We start from the raw sequence: 13,762 nt of genomic DNA on the forward strand, positions 1-13,762 counted from the left end.
GATTTTCACATTTTTTTTAAAATCCTCCGAAATCATGAAAAATGGCACCCTATAGCATGTGCTCCGAGACGATGGACTATACCCTGTCGCTTTTCCGCGATTTTCACCTTTTTTTTAAATCCTCCGAAATCGTATGATGATTTGATAAATGACCTTGACCAGTATAAATGACCTTGACCAGTATAAATGACCTTCATAAGACTAGTAAATGACCTTGACCAGTATAAATTACCTTGACCAGTATAAATGACCTTCATAGGACTAGTAAATGACCTTCATAAGACTAGTAAATGACCTTGACCAGTATAAATTACCTTGACAAGTATAAATGACCTTGACCAGTATAATTGACCTTGACCAGTATAAATGACCTTGACCAGTATAAATGACCTTCATGAGACTAGTAAATGACCTTGACTAGTATAATTGACCTTGACCAGTATAAATGACCTTGACCAGTATGCGGTCCGTGACCATGAACTATAGCCTTTCGCTTTTCCGCGATTTTCACCTTTTTTCAAATCCTCCGAAATCGTAAAAAACGACATACTATAGTACGCCCTCCGACACCATGGACGATAGCCCTTCGCTTTTCCGCGATTTTCACCTTTTTTTTAATCCTCCGAAATCGTGAAAAATGGCACCCTATAGCATGCGCTCCGAGACGATGGACTATAGCCTTTCGCTTTTCCACGATTTTCACCTTTTTTTCAAATCCTCCGAAATCGTGAAAAACGACATACTATTGTATGCCCTCCGAGACTATGGACTATAGCCTTTCGCTTTCACCATGAGATCATAAGACTAGTAAATGACCTTGACCAGTATTTAAATGACCTTGACCAGTATAAATTACCTTCACCAGTATAAATGACCGTGACCAGTATAAATGACCGTGACCAGTATAAATGACATTGACCAGTATGCAGTCCGTGACCATGGACTATAGCCTTTCGCTTTTACGTGTTAAGTTTTTTTTCAAGTCCTCCGAAATCGGGAAAAACGACATACTATAGCATGCCCTCCGAGACCATGGACTATAGCCTTTCGCTTTTCACTTTTTTCAAATCCTCAACAATGATGAAGAAGCACTATAGCGTGCCGCTCAATGACCTTGACCAGTATCAATGACCTTCACCAGTATAAATGACCTTGACCAGTATAAATTACCTTGGCCAGTATAAATGACCTTGACCAGAATAGATGACCTTCATAAGACTAGTAAATGATTTTCACCAGTATCAGTGGATTTTTATGAAACAAACACTTTGCAGATAGTATGCTTTTCGTACAGCTGCAATGTTGGTGAGTTTGACGTAATTTAATACAATTAAATAGGACTTCTGTTTGGATGAATGGACTGTCTATGGGAAGTTGCACCTAGGTAGCACCATGCTGGCAAGATGGCAGCCGTGTAAAAGTCCTGTACGTGCCCTTCGGCCATCATACATACTCTCAGAGTTACAGACCTGTAAGGTTCCATCAATTGGTTCTAGTTCTAGTGAACAGAAATAATAAATAAATAGTTGGTAACCCAACTGTAGGGAGTGCAAACACAGTAAAGAACCTGGGGGCTATCTATGAAAAGTCAATACAAAACATTGAACCATGTAAATACAACAAATTGAGCAGAGCACTGCAGGGAGTTGAACCCCATTCCGGTAAACCAGAAGTACCACACCAGTGCCTTAGATTTTGTTTTGTTGTACAGGTCCATTCGTTGAAATTTAAATTTTACATTTCAACGGTAAAGTAATTTCACAATTTACATTGTAGGCAATAATTAATAACGGTATATAAAGAAGAAAAACACAGAAGCACACTGTCTCCACCAGGCCAAAGGCATGGGGAGAGAGTATGTTTTGCACTCCGTCCATGTGTGTGTGTCCGTCAGTTTGTTAACAGCTAATCTCCGGCACCATTAACGATGCCAAATTTTGCACACACACTCCCTGGATGCCAACGATGAACCTCTGCCCCAAATTTTCCAGAACGGCCTGTTATAGCACCACCAGGAAGCCGACTTTTGAAAAACAATTTCTTTGATATTACTCCTTAAGATTGTGTCCAAAAATCCCGCAAATCGTTACACAATACACACCATCTCTATATTCATGTGTTCAAGACGGATCTGTCCCATATTTCTTATTCCATCCTAACATTGGCACATTGGCTTTCAAAGTTTGCAGGATTTGCCCATTTTGAACAAAAAGCCTCAAATCATGAACGCAGCGTGCAATTTACGTGAAATCTTTCACAGACTTGCCTACTAGGCTGAGGAATATATCACACCCTTTTCACATTGGCCTGTTATAGCACCACCAACAGGTGGATTTTTGCAAAACACATTTTTGGAACAAAATGCCTCAAATCATCCAATTGCCATCCAAGGCGTAAGAAGAAATGGCTTTTCACATTGGCCTATAATAGCGCCACCAGGAGGCCATAACTTGACCTGCCCTGGTGGAGATCGACCTGTGCCCCGAGTGGCACTTTTTCAAGTTTGCTATGATTTTTTAAACTTTCTCTTGCCGACCTCCCACATTTAATTCGATGACAAAAAAACAAACAAAAAACAGTGTTGGATTGATGACATACTGGCAGAAATGATACAGCACCTGGGACCTAACGCTCAATGACCTCTGAGACCATGGACCAATGAACCATGTAAATACAACACATTGAGCAGGGCACTGCAGGGAGTTGAACCCCATTCCGGTAAACCAGAAGTACGACACCAGTGCCTTAGTTTTTGTGTTGTCATTTACAGGTCCTTTAATTTTACATTTCAACAGTAAAGTAATATATAAAGAAGAAAAACACAGAAGCACAAAAATAACATTTTCGAATTACTGGTATTTGCTTTGATTTTTTAAACGTTCTCTTGCCGACCTCCCACATTTCATTCGATGATTAATAAAAAACAGTGTTGGACCTGTAAGGATCCATTTGGTTACACGTGCGTGCGTGTGTGTGTGTGCACGCTTCGATAACCAGTGTTGTAAGTGTGGAAATATCCAGGATATTGGGATGTGTTAATGTTTAATAAATATGTTGTGGAAGTGACAGTGACATGCACCTAAGCTCAAAGCTGCCTAGGACCCCTGTCAGACCCCTGGCAGCTGCTGGAGGAACAAGATAAAGGTGTGAATTCCGACACCCTGCGGGGGTAGTAATGTTGCCCACTGCCGGTGAAGAGCAACAACATGTCCCAATGACTGTGTTTAACTATAAAACATTATGCCTGCATTATCTAAGGTGGAGATGTCCAGTGCCTAAAAGGAATGTAAATGATTAATGTGTTAAACCCTAAACTCTCATAAACCAGTTGAGAGTAGAGTGGGGAAATAGACCATTCCCCAGCCCATGTAATTACCATACCATGGCTACAGTAAACCTCACAGCAGGGTGCTCCGGCCATGTGCTAGCACATGGCAGGTAATACTTCCTGGTTTTAAACCAATAGTAAGGTTAAGGACTGTTGCCACAGTGCCCAGCAGCCAATTGAATGTTAGCTGATGTGGACCTGCCCACAGGGCAGGTCTAAGGAACAGAGGGTTTAAATGGCCTTGCGCCAGTTTTAGTAGGTTAGATTCAGCAACCAACGAAGGATCCACACCTCATGTAACCACATGGACATGATGAACAACAACTCACATTAGACCAATGGTTTTTTACCTAAACCTAACTAAACGAAACTAAACGAACCACTACTAACTACCAACTAAATAAGCTAGTTCATGTGTTTAAATGTATGTTTGTTAAACGACAATAAAACTATAAAAGACACAGAGTTATATTATTTAGACCGTTTGAGTAAAGACATACTCTGGTGTGCAGTTGTAACCCTTTCAGAAGGGGTAGTTTATGAAACGATGCTATCAACTTAGCAAGTTAAATCGTGGATAGCTATATATCTGAACAGTAAAAAACCATAGCGTGCGATTACTATCGTAATCGCAGTAAACTTTACTAAAACAAAACTCCAAATGAGTAAAAAAACCATAGCGTGCGATTACTATCGTAATCGCGGTAAACTTTACTAAAACAAACGCTCCAAATGAGCAAGGTTAGTGTGCAATTATCAACTTAATCGCTGTAACTTTACTAACAATTTTAAACCAGTAGCCTTGTAAAACTAAATAGTTCAAAGCACGGTTAATGAAGCCACGGCTAGACTCAAAAGTCTCAAGCATAGATGGTAAATAGCCTGATGTACTAACCACAGGCCTTGTAAAATGTACAATCAAAGTAACTCCAGCGTAGAACAGTACATAGCTAAAAATCCGGTTTAGCACAGAGCCCTAGGAAGAGGCCAGCAGACTTTAGGATAAAAAGCGTTACTGTAAAGCTAAAAGGTTGCTAACCTAAACACAGGCGACATTGGATCCAAGTTCTGGGTTTTAATGGCTACTCCAGAGTCAATGTCTATTCCAGCCTCTGATTCCAAGCAAGCTGAAATGTCATTTGATTCAGGAGTGATTATTGTAACTAAGAGCTGGGCCATTATTGTTCCCAGTTTCCTCCTGGCTTTCAACCAGGGGAAAATGGCCGCCAGAGCAAAGCTAATTTGCTAAAACCATTAGCCTATTGTCTGGTGCCTTAACCTAGCCATGAGCGGGGGAAGGGCAGAGTAACCAGGCAGAGCAACAAGGCTCAAATAATGGCAACTATTGCCTCCTCACTCTAAACACTTCGGGGGAAGGGTAGAGTTTGGTTAACAGGCAACAACTCCTGTTATCAGCAGGGGTGGGGGAAGGTCGTAAAGACAAGCCCAAATGCTAATTGTGACCCCACAAGAGGCACATGCAATAGGCTTGTGAATAAATGGAGCTAGGACAGCACTAACCACCAGGCTAAAACTAATTGAGTAATAAGGGAGGCAGGTATTATTAGCAATGAAATGTGAAACCACTTTTAACTATAATGCTAGCTTAAATTAGACCAGAACCGTAACAGAAGGAAAAATACTGTAAACGCTAAACTGGCTAAAATCCCCTGTGTCAAAGCTATAAAACTATAAAACCGTGAGAGCGCTTACTAAAATCCCAAAGATTCATAAGTTTGATAGGTGAAGTAAGGATGGCTTTATTCAACGAGTTAAAAGTTAGAAGCAAAGAGGCGCAATCAATATTCAATAATTTAGCGGCTGAGTGTGAAATAAGTCTGTCACAAAAATCTCCCATCACCGCAAAAGCGGACACATTTGGTAGACTCAAAATAGCTTACGGGAAATTAGCGGATAGTTATACCGACTATTCCGAGGAATTGAGAGAAACTAATTTATCACAAAGTGCTTTGCAAGTAAATAGTGAGCTCCATGACTGCACGACTAAATACTATAACATGAGGAAATTGTTACTGGATTCAGTGTGGTTACAAGTGGAACCACAATGGTCAAACTTGTCTGACACAATAAACAAATTGATTAGTTCAGAGACAAGGGAACCAATGGCATCAAATGCATTAGATAAAGCTCTCGATGTTTTGAATTTAATATTACAGGACACCAAATCCTTAATAAGTCCGAAAAGGTCAATTCAAATGCTCTCTGACTATAAAAAGCTTGTCCGAGGAAGAGACAGGCTTAACCTGCAAGCCGCTCAGGCTGACCACGATCTAGGGCCGATAAAAATAGGGTCACTAACACAAAAGATCCAGGTCACAGCAGCGGAGGAGGAGGTCAGCGGGGTCAAGGAAGACGACACCGGAGACGTCACCTCCGGACCAGCGGGGGAGGAAACGGACGGGGGGCGACAGACGCCTGACCGCCCTCTAACCCCAACAGATGACGTCACCTCGATGGGGGAAGAAACGGCAGGGGGGCGGCAGGAACCGGTCCGCCCTCCAACCCCAACAGCAGACGTCACCTCGCGAGCCCCAGGGGGGCTTGCCACTATGTCAGCGGAGGACAAGCAGGCTCCCAACGCGACACCAAAACAGCAGGGAACCTGCTGTGTCCTACCAGAAGACTACTCCAGGTCAGCAGCACCGGAGGAGCATGAAGCCTGCGGTGGCCACACAGTGGACACCAGCCGGGCGCCCTCAACAGCCGTGCAAGCAACAGGCCCAGTGTCCGACGTGGGAAATGAGGCGCCGACAGCCACTACGTCGGAGCGCATCGACCAGGCGCGTCCCAACACGGTGCCACGAGGCCCAGCGGAGCCGGCACCTGACGCCAAGTCAGCAGAACCAGCACCGGAGGCCAGGGTGAGTCCAAAGGAAGAAACCACCCAGCGAGCTGCCGGGGCCAGCACAGCGCACGCTACAGAAACTGCCAGGCAGCGACTGGACACGGCGCAAGGCCTCGCAGAGATGGCGTCCGTCGCGGGAGACAACAGGATGTCGACCGCCATGAAACAGTGGTGCACGCCACAGCAAGCCCCACCCACAGCCACACCGCATGGAAGCTGGGGAAAGCTGTACAAGGCGCTCTCCATCCCAAGCCCAGCCATCGGTAAGGTCACAATAAAACCTGCCGATGGCACCGATCAGGGCAGAGGGAAAGTTAAAATGAAAAGATGCAGTCAATGCAAATTACGTCATGAATGAATGACGGATGCGTGTGCACCAATCCCCCCCCCCAACACCGGCGGGCCCAAAAAGATGACCGCCAGGAGGAATGTTGGCACAATTGGGGGAGCACCACACACACACACACACACACACACACCCCCCCCCCCCCCCTAACACATGGAGGGGGGCCAGGCCACCAGGCTGACAAAGTAACTTGTCCAGCAAAACGAAGTGGGACCCATTGCAAAATGTCAGTAAGAGACAATGAGAAATCTGTGTTGTGTTTTTAAACAGTTGTGTGATTTGTTTAACAAAATTAACAGGTACCAAGAAAAATCTCCGGTTGACGAGTCCAAGCCAAAAAGTGTAAAAAGTAACTCATAAGTCCTGGGGTAAATTAATGTTTGGTTATACCATGTTAACTCTTCCTTTCCAGCAAGGGAAAAGCCTGGGTGGAAGGTGTGAATCGTGACACTTACAGTTGCCACACACAAACTGACAGCCCATGTCAATGACAGGGACAAAATAGTGTGTAGTAACACTTTTGAAATGTAATGACTTTGTTAAATTGCAGGCCAGTTTGAAATAATTGCCTAAAAAATCCTGAAGGTAATAAAAGTGCCATGCTAAATTACACATTAGTTACTAAACACACAAAATCCAAGGGCTTTTACGAAAAAGACAGTAAGGTAAACCAGAACCCTTGTGAAATCTATCTCCAATCTGCTCAGGACCAAGCAAGTTTATGAGGGGTAATAAATGGCAGGAACCAACCTGCTTCTAAAATGTAACAAATTAAGTAGTGATCCACGAAGATATCACAAGTCAAGGTATTTGTTTGAACAAAGTGGAATCAAATTATAACAGAATTACAAGTAAGGAAACAAACAGGAACCTTAGAATGAGTAACTAATTCTGAAAAGATAAAACAAAGAACAATATTATAATTCCTTAACCAGTCAGTTCAAAGGCATGTTAAGCTAATCATAGTATAACTACTCCAAAGTCAATGTCTATTCCAGCCTCTGATTCCAAGCAAGCTGAAATGTCATTTGATTCAGGGGTGATTTCCCATTTTCCTCCTGGCTTTCAACCAGGTGAAAATGGCTTTGTGTTTATCAAACCCCCCCCCCCCTCGGCAGATAATCAATGTGTCGAAAACCAAACCCTTTATAAACGAAATGAGTGTTTGAAGAACCTCTTCAATAGGTTTATGAATAGGTTCTTGCGGGGGGTGTGGAAATATCCAGGATATTGGGATGTGTTAATGTTTAATAAATATGTTGTGGAAGTGACAGTGACATGCACCTAAGCTCAAAGCTGCCTAGGACCCCTGTCAGACCCCTGGCAGCTGCTGGAGGAACAAGATAAAGGTGTGAATTCCGACACCCTGCGGGGGTAGTAATGTTGCCCACTGCCGGTGAAGAGCAACAACATGTCCCAATGACTGTGTTTAACTATAAAACATTATGCCTGCATTATCTAAGGTGGAGATGTCCAGTGCCTAAAAGGAATGTAAATGATTAATGTGTTAAACCCTAAACTCTCATAAACCAGTTGAGAGTAGAGTGGGGAAATAGACCATTCCCCAGCCCATGTAATTACCATACCATGGCTACAGTAAACCTCACAGCAGGGTGCTCCGGCCATGTGCTAGCACATGGCAGGTAATACTTCCTGGTTTTAAACCAATAGTAAGGTTAAGGACTGTTGCCACAGTGCCCAGCAGCCAATTGAATGTTAGCTGATGTGGACCTGCCCACAGGGCAGGTCTAAGGAACAGAGGGTTTAAATGGCCTTGCGCCAGTTTTAGTAGGTTAGATTCAGCAACCAACGAAGGATCCACACCTCATGTAACCACATGGACATGATGAACAACAACTCACATTAGACCAATGGTTTTTTACCTAAACCTAACTAAACGAAACTAAACGAACCACTACTAACTACCAACTAAATAAGCTAGTTCATGTGTTTAAATGTATGTTTGTTAAACGACAATAAAACTATAAAAGACACAGAGTTATATTATTTAGACCGTTTGAGTAAAGACATACTCTGGTGTGCAGTTGTAACCCTTTCAGAAGGGGTAGTTTATGAAACGATGCTATCAACTTAGCAAGTTAAATCGTGGATAGCTATATATCTGAACAGTAAGGGTCCATTTGGTTACATGTGTTACACTCTCAGACTTACAGACATGGACCAAATGGTCCATTTGGTTACACTAGACCTGTACGTGCCCGTCGGCCACCATATATACTCTCAGAGTTACAGACCTGTAAGGGTCCATTTGGTTACATGTGTGTTACACTCTCAGAGTTACAGACCTGTAAGTGTCCATTTGGTTACATGTGTTACACTCTCAGAGTTAGCGTGTGCATGTGCATGTGCGCCTGTGCGTGTGTAGGTGCATGTGTGCGTGCGTGTGTGTGTGCACGCTTCAACGACCACTGTTGACATCAGACGACTGTGTATCGCTCAAGATTAATGGAGAATACAGGAGATAGACAGTGAAGTTGGGGATGAACGAAGGAAAGTCTGGAATGAAATGATAGAGAACACCTCACACACAGTTTCCTTTCGTGGCTGTTTACATTCGAGGGTCGCCGGTCCTCTCGAACGGAACAGTTTAACGTCATGCCCAGGACGAAAAGATATAGAGAACACCAACATGACAAATAACAGCAGGAAGGCATGGGCCACAATCCACCGTCTTGGCAAAGACCACACAACCCATAATTCACAACGTTCACAGGAAACTCTGTTGCATCACAACTGGTGGCCAATCTTCCGCCGTAGTCTGAAGACCCACCTTTTCAGACTCCATCATGGCCCATAGCACTTATCCTACCCCCTTAGATACTGTAGCACTTTGTAGACTTAAGGTGGCCTTACACTAGCCGATAATCGGGCATTTTTTGACGCTCGGGGGGTGCCCGACTCAATCGATCTGCTCGGGGCGCGATCGGGATCGACCCGATCAACATCAAGCATGTTTGATATTTGCTCTGCCCCGCTCCGATTATCCTGTAGTGTGTGGTGCTATCAGATTTCAGATTGAAAAGAATCGGCTAGTGTAAGGCCACCTTTAGATAGCATTTGAAACAGACTTATAGCATGTCATGCGTGTGTGTGCGTGCGTGCATACGTGTGTTCATTATTTAATTTTTTTCAGTGGTCCTTGAAAGGGTTCCAGGTGGTCCTCAGCTAAATGAAGGAGAGTTGGTATAACCAAATGGACCCCTATTAGATATTTAACTCTTGAGAGTGTGAAACGCTCTCAAGAGTTAAATTATTGTTAAGCACATCTGCGTTACTTAATTTACAATAAGTCTACACAATTAGATGAATGTAGAATAATTGTTATTTTGATCAGCGTTTGCCTGTTACAATATCTCTGCATAATACAGCACGGAATTTTGGCAACAAAATATTCTTTAGTTTTGGGTCTGAGGCTGAAATTGCATTATAAAACAAAATGTGAGATGCCGCAGAACAAGACCAACCTTTCTCCTGTCCACCTCCAGACAGAAGGGTTCCCAGGGTCTCTGTACAGACCGATCCAAATCCATCTGCCTCCGTCCGTCACTAACTCATCCCACAGGCCTTCTCTGTGATAACCAGCAGAAGCCAAGTCAGTGAACTTCTCCTTGCAGTACTGTTGAGCATCAGACCAGGTTTTCCACTCATTCACATAGTGAAATGTTTGCATCGGGACAGACGCCTCCAATTAAAGAGCAGCAATGATGATGAGGAGGAGGAAGAAGAGGGAGAGGGGGGTCATAAATGAGCTCCTCTTCTCCATTTTCACAAGTTGTTTCTTCAGTTCAAGCAGAGAAGAGTGCAGGGCAGAGTTCAGTTGTTGTCATAATGTCCACTCTGTAGCTGAGTGTGACCTGGTTGTCTAAGTAAAGCAGGACTCACAGAGCAGGATAAAGATGTGGTTAGTTAGTTGTCTGGTGAGGAGCAGGCTGTCACACTGTTCTTATGACAGGCACACACCTACATGCACCTGAACACGCACACCTACATGCACCTGGACACACACACACCTACATGCACGTGGACACACCCACACACACGCACCTGGACACACCCACATTGATGGACCTTGAAACCAGGGGTGGGTGGCATGAATGATTTAGACACTTGAGATACTTAAAACAACTTTTGAATGTATTGTACTTGTAACAGTAGTTTTAATGCATCGTACTTTTACTCAAGTATGTTTGTTGCTTTTACTCCTTTTAGGAGAGAGAGCGGGTGCATTTTCCGCCAGCCAACTGCCGACAAAAGCAGCGGCAGTGTTTATGCATTTGTCTGACACTGAATCCCCCCACCTCCCCCCAGCAGCGCCGTGAATGATCGCCGGTGCCAGAGAATACACACTCGCTTCTTCTGCCTTTTAGAAAGCCAACTGTAAAGGGGTAACATTACAATAATCTGACTACATTACGCTTAAATATTGAATTGTTACTAATTTTATTTAGCATGTCCTGTTTGTTTCATCTTCTCAGAGACTTCCACCAAGAAGGCAGACTGGTATTTGCATTGGCTCTTCACATTGTTGTCAGAGGCAATCAATCAAACAGGACACTCATTCAAAACAGATGCATTCAAATCGGTCCCGTCCCGTCTCCATGCTTGGTTTGGGTAAATCAGCAAGATTCAAATGCAGCGATTAGAATGTACTTGATCACCAGATGTCAACAAGGCCTTCATTATAATGTCCTAATTCTGTCGTGCGTTTTCTTAAGATATCTTCAGACCTGACGATATATTATTTAGTCTGAACGGTGAGTTTACATACAAAGTCAATGCAAAGACACTGTCAAGCTATTTAGTGTATTTTGCAGTTTCCCTGCTTGAAAGGGATGGTACAGACCATAAGGAGATTTTAACTGGGTTTCACTCAAACAATGACCACACGGTTTCCTTCTTTTTACTCTTCTTTACTTAGTTTTTTTAGTTGAGTACAGTTGTACATGCATGGGCATTGAGTAAGCAAGCAGGTGAAAAACCTTAAAGGGAAAATAAAAAACTAATGTAAGTATAATGCACATTAAATCAATACACATACTTTTCATATCTGTTTTAAACACCTGTAAATATCATTCTTACTTAATAGTGTCTCTTATCAATTCATTTTAAATCAATTCATTTTTACTCAATTCGTTTTTAAGTTTTTAAACATAATAATCTCATGAAATGTGATATGTATTTTGTTTAGTTATTCTATTCATAGTGACTCATAGGAATAGACTACGTGACAACCAGGAATAGTCTGGTGACCACCGGAGAGATGGGTGGCAGCCGGAAATTAGACGGCACCCGGGAGCAGTATGGGTTGGCGCCCCAGCCTGTGTCTTCCGTGAGGAAGAAGCCCAACAAACCCATGGTGAGGCTTTTAGGAGGGCCATTCAAGCCTCAAGCGGAGCCTGCGGCACCACCAAGGGCAAGGTGGAGCCTGCGGAACTGTTGCGGCTCGAGAATCCACCATTCCTGAATAAAGTGCCTGGTGCTGGGAGTCTGGTGCAACGCACAGGGCCTGACCTGGTGAGAGCAGGAGTGGACCTGGTGAGACGTAGGAGGGGCCCGGACAGGAGTCAACCCACAGAGCCTAGTCCTTCCACGCGCCAGAATGGTACCTCCCAGTCCCGGCAGAGTAGTTCAGGAAGAACGGATTGTGTGGCCCTGGTTTTTCCCTAATGGGACTGATCGAGGGTAGCTACTGGGACGTAAGTCGGGACTTGATCACCCCGGCTGGGTCACCTGAGTGAGGGGTATGATGTTGGGAGACCCGAAGATGACCTTAGGATACATCACTGAGGATACGTCCCAGGTGCATCCATGTATGTATGTATTTTGTTTAGTTATTCTATTCATATAGTGACTCATAGGAATAGACTACGTGACAACCAGGAATAGTCTGGTGACCACCGGAGAGACGGGTGGCAGCCGGAAATTAGACGGCACCCGGGAGCAGTATGGGTTGGCGCCCCAGCCTGTGTCTTCCGTGAGGAAGAAGCCCAACAAACCCATGGTGAGGCCTTTAGGAGGGCCATTCAAGCCTCAAGCGGAGCCTGCGGCACCACCAAGGGCAAGGTGGAGCCTGCGGAACTGTTGCGGCTCGAGAATCCACCATTCCTGAATAAAGTGCCTGGTGCTGGGAGTCTGGTGCAACGCACAGGGCCTGACCTGGTGAGAGCAGGAGTGGACCTAGTGAGACGTAGGAGGGGCCCGGACAGGAGTCAACCCACAGAGCCTAGTCCTTCCACGCGCCAGAATGGTACCTCCCAGTCCCGGCAGAGTAGTTCAGGAAGAACGGATTGTGTGGCCCTGGTTTTTCCCTAATGGGACTGATCGAGGGTAGCTACTGGGACGTAAGTCGGGACTTGATCACCCCGGCTGGGTCACCTGAGTGAGGGGTATGATGTTGGGAGACCCGAAACCCCGATGACCTTAGGATACATCACTGAGGATACGTCCCAGGTGCATCCATGTATGTATGTATTTTGTTTAGTTTATGAAATGTAAATGAAATAAACTGAATTAATTAGTATCATTGAAACGTTTTTATCAATCAATAATCAATTCAAATGTATTTTAAATCAAATAATCATGTTCACTGTTCCAATTGGCCATCATGTTTCCTTTAACTTCAAGTCATCACAGACAACAACAAACAATAACAAGTGTCCATGAACTGGCATGCAACTGGCATGATCTGTAAACAAATAAACAGTTCTGTCTCACCGGCTGTCTCTCCAGCTTTTATATGGCTGCACCGTTCTGCTCTGATGTTTCAGTGTGTGTTGCTCCTGTTTGGATGCACACTGTTGTTCCTCATGGAGGTTTGTGTAGGATGCCTCTTTCTTCCTCTCTTCCTGTGTTTGGCCAAAGCCCTACTCTCAGGTGCAGTGAATGCACTGACACTGATTAGTCAGGCAATTGGGGAGTGATTGAGTGACAATCAGCTGAGTGTCAGTGGCAAATCAGTGTCAGTCCAGATTTTAACCCCTTGCTCTCCATTTCTCCAAGTTGACTTCACAGACACAACATGGAGCAATCTGTACAGGTACATCAAGAACGAGGCAAACGGGGCCACGCAAACAAATCCAACTGATATTGATATATCAATATCCCCCCACTTAACCCTCCGGACAGTCAATCAACATTGATATTGCCTTGATATTGTTAACCGACTGGGAGCCGAGTCCCGCTGGTGCCTTGAGGGAAGGAG

The sequence above is a fragment of the Electrona antarctica genome (assembly GCF_951216825.1).
Source record: "Electrona antarctica genome assembly, chromosome: 9".
Lineage (NCBI taxonomy): Eukaryota > Metazoa > Chordata > Actinopteri > Myctophiformes > Myctophidae > Electrona > Electrona antarctica.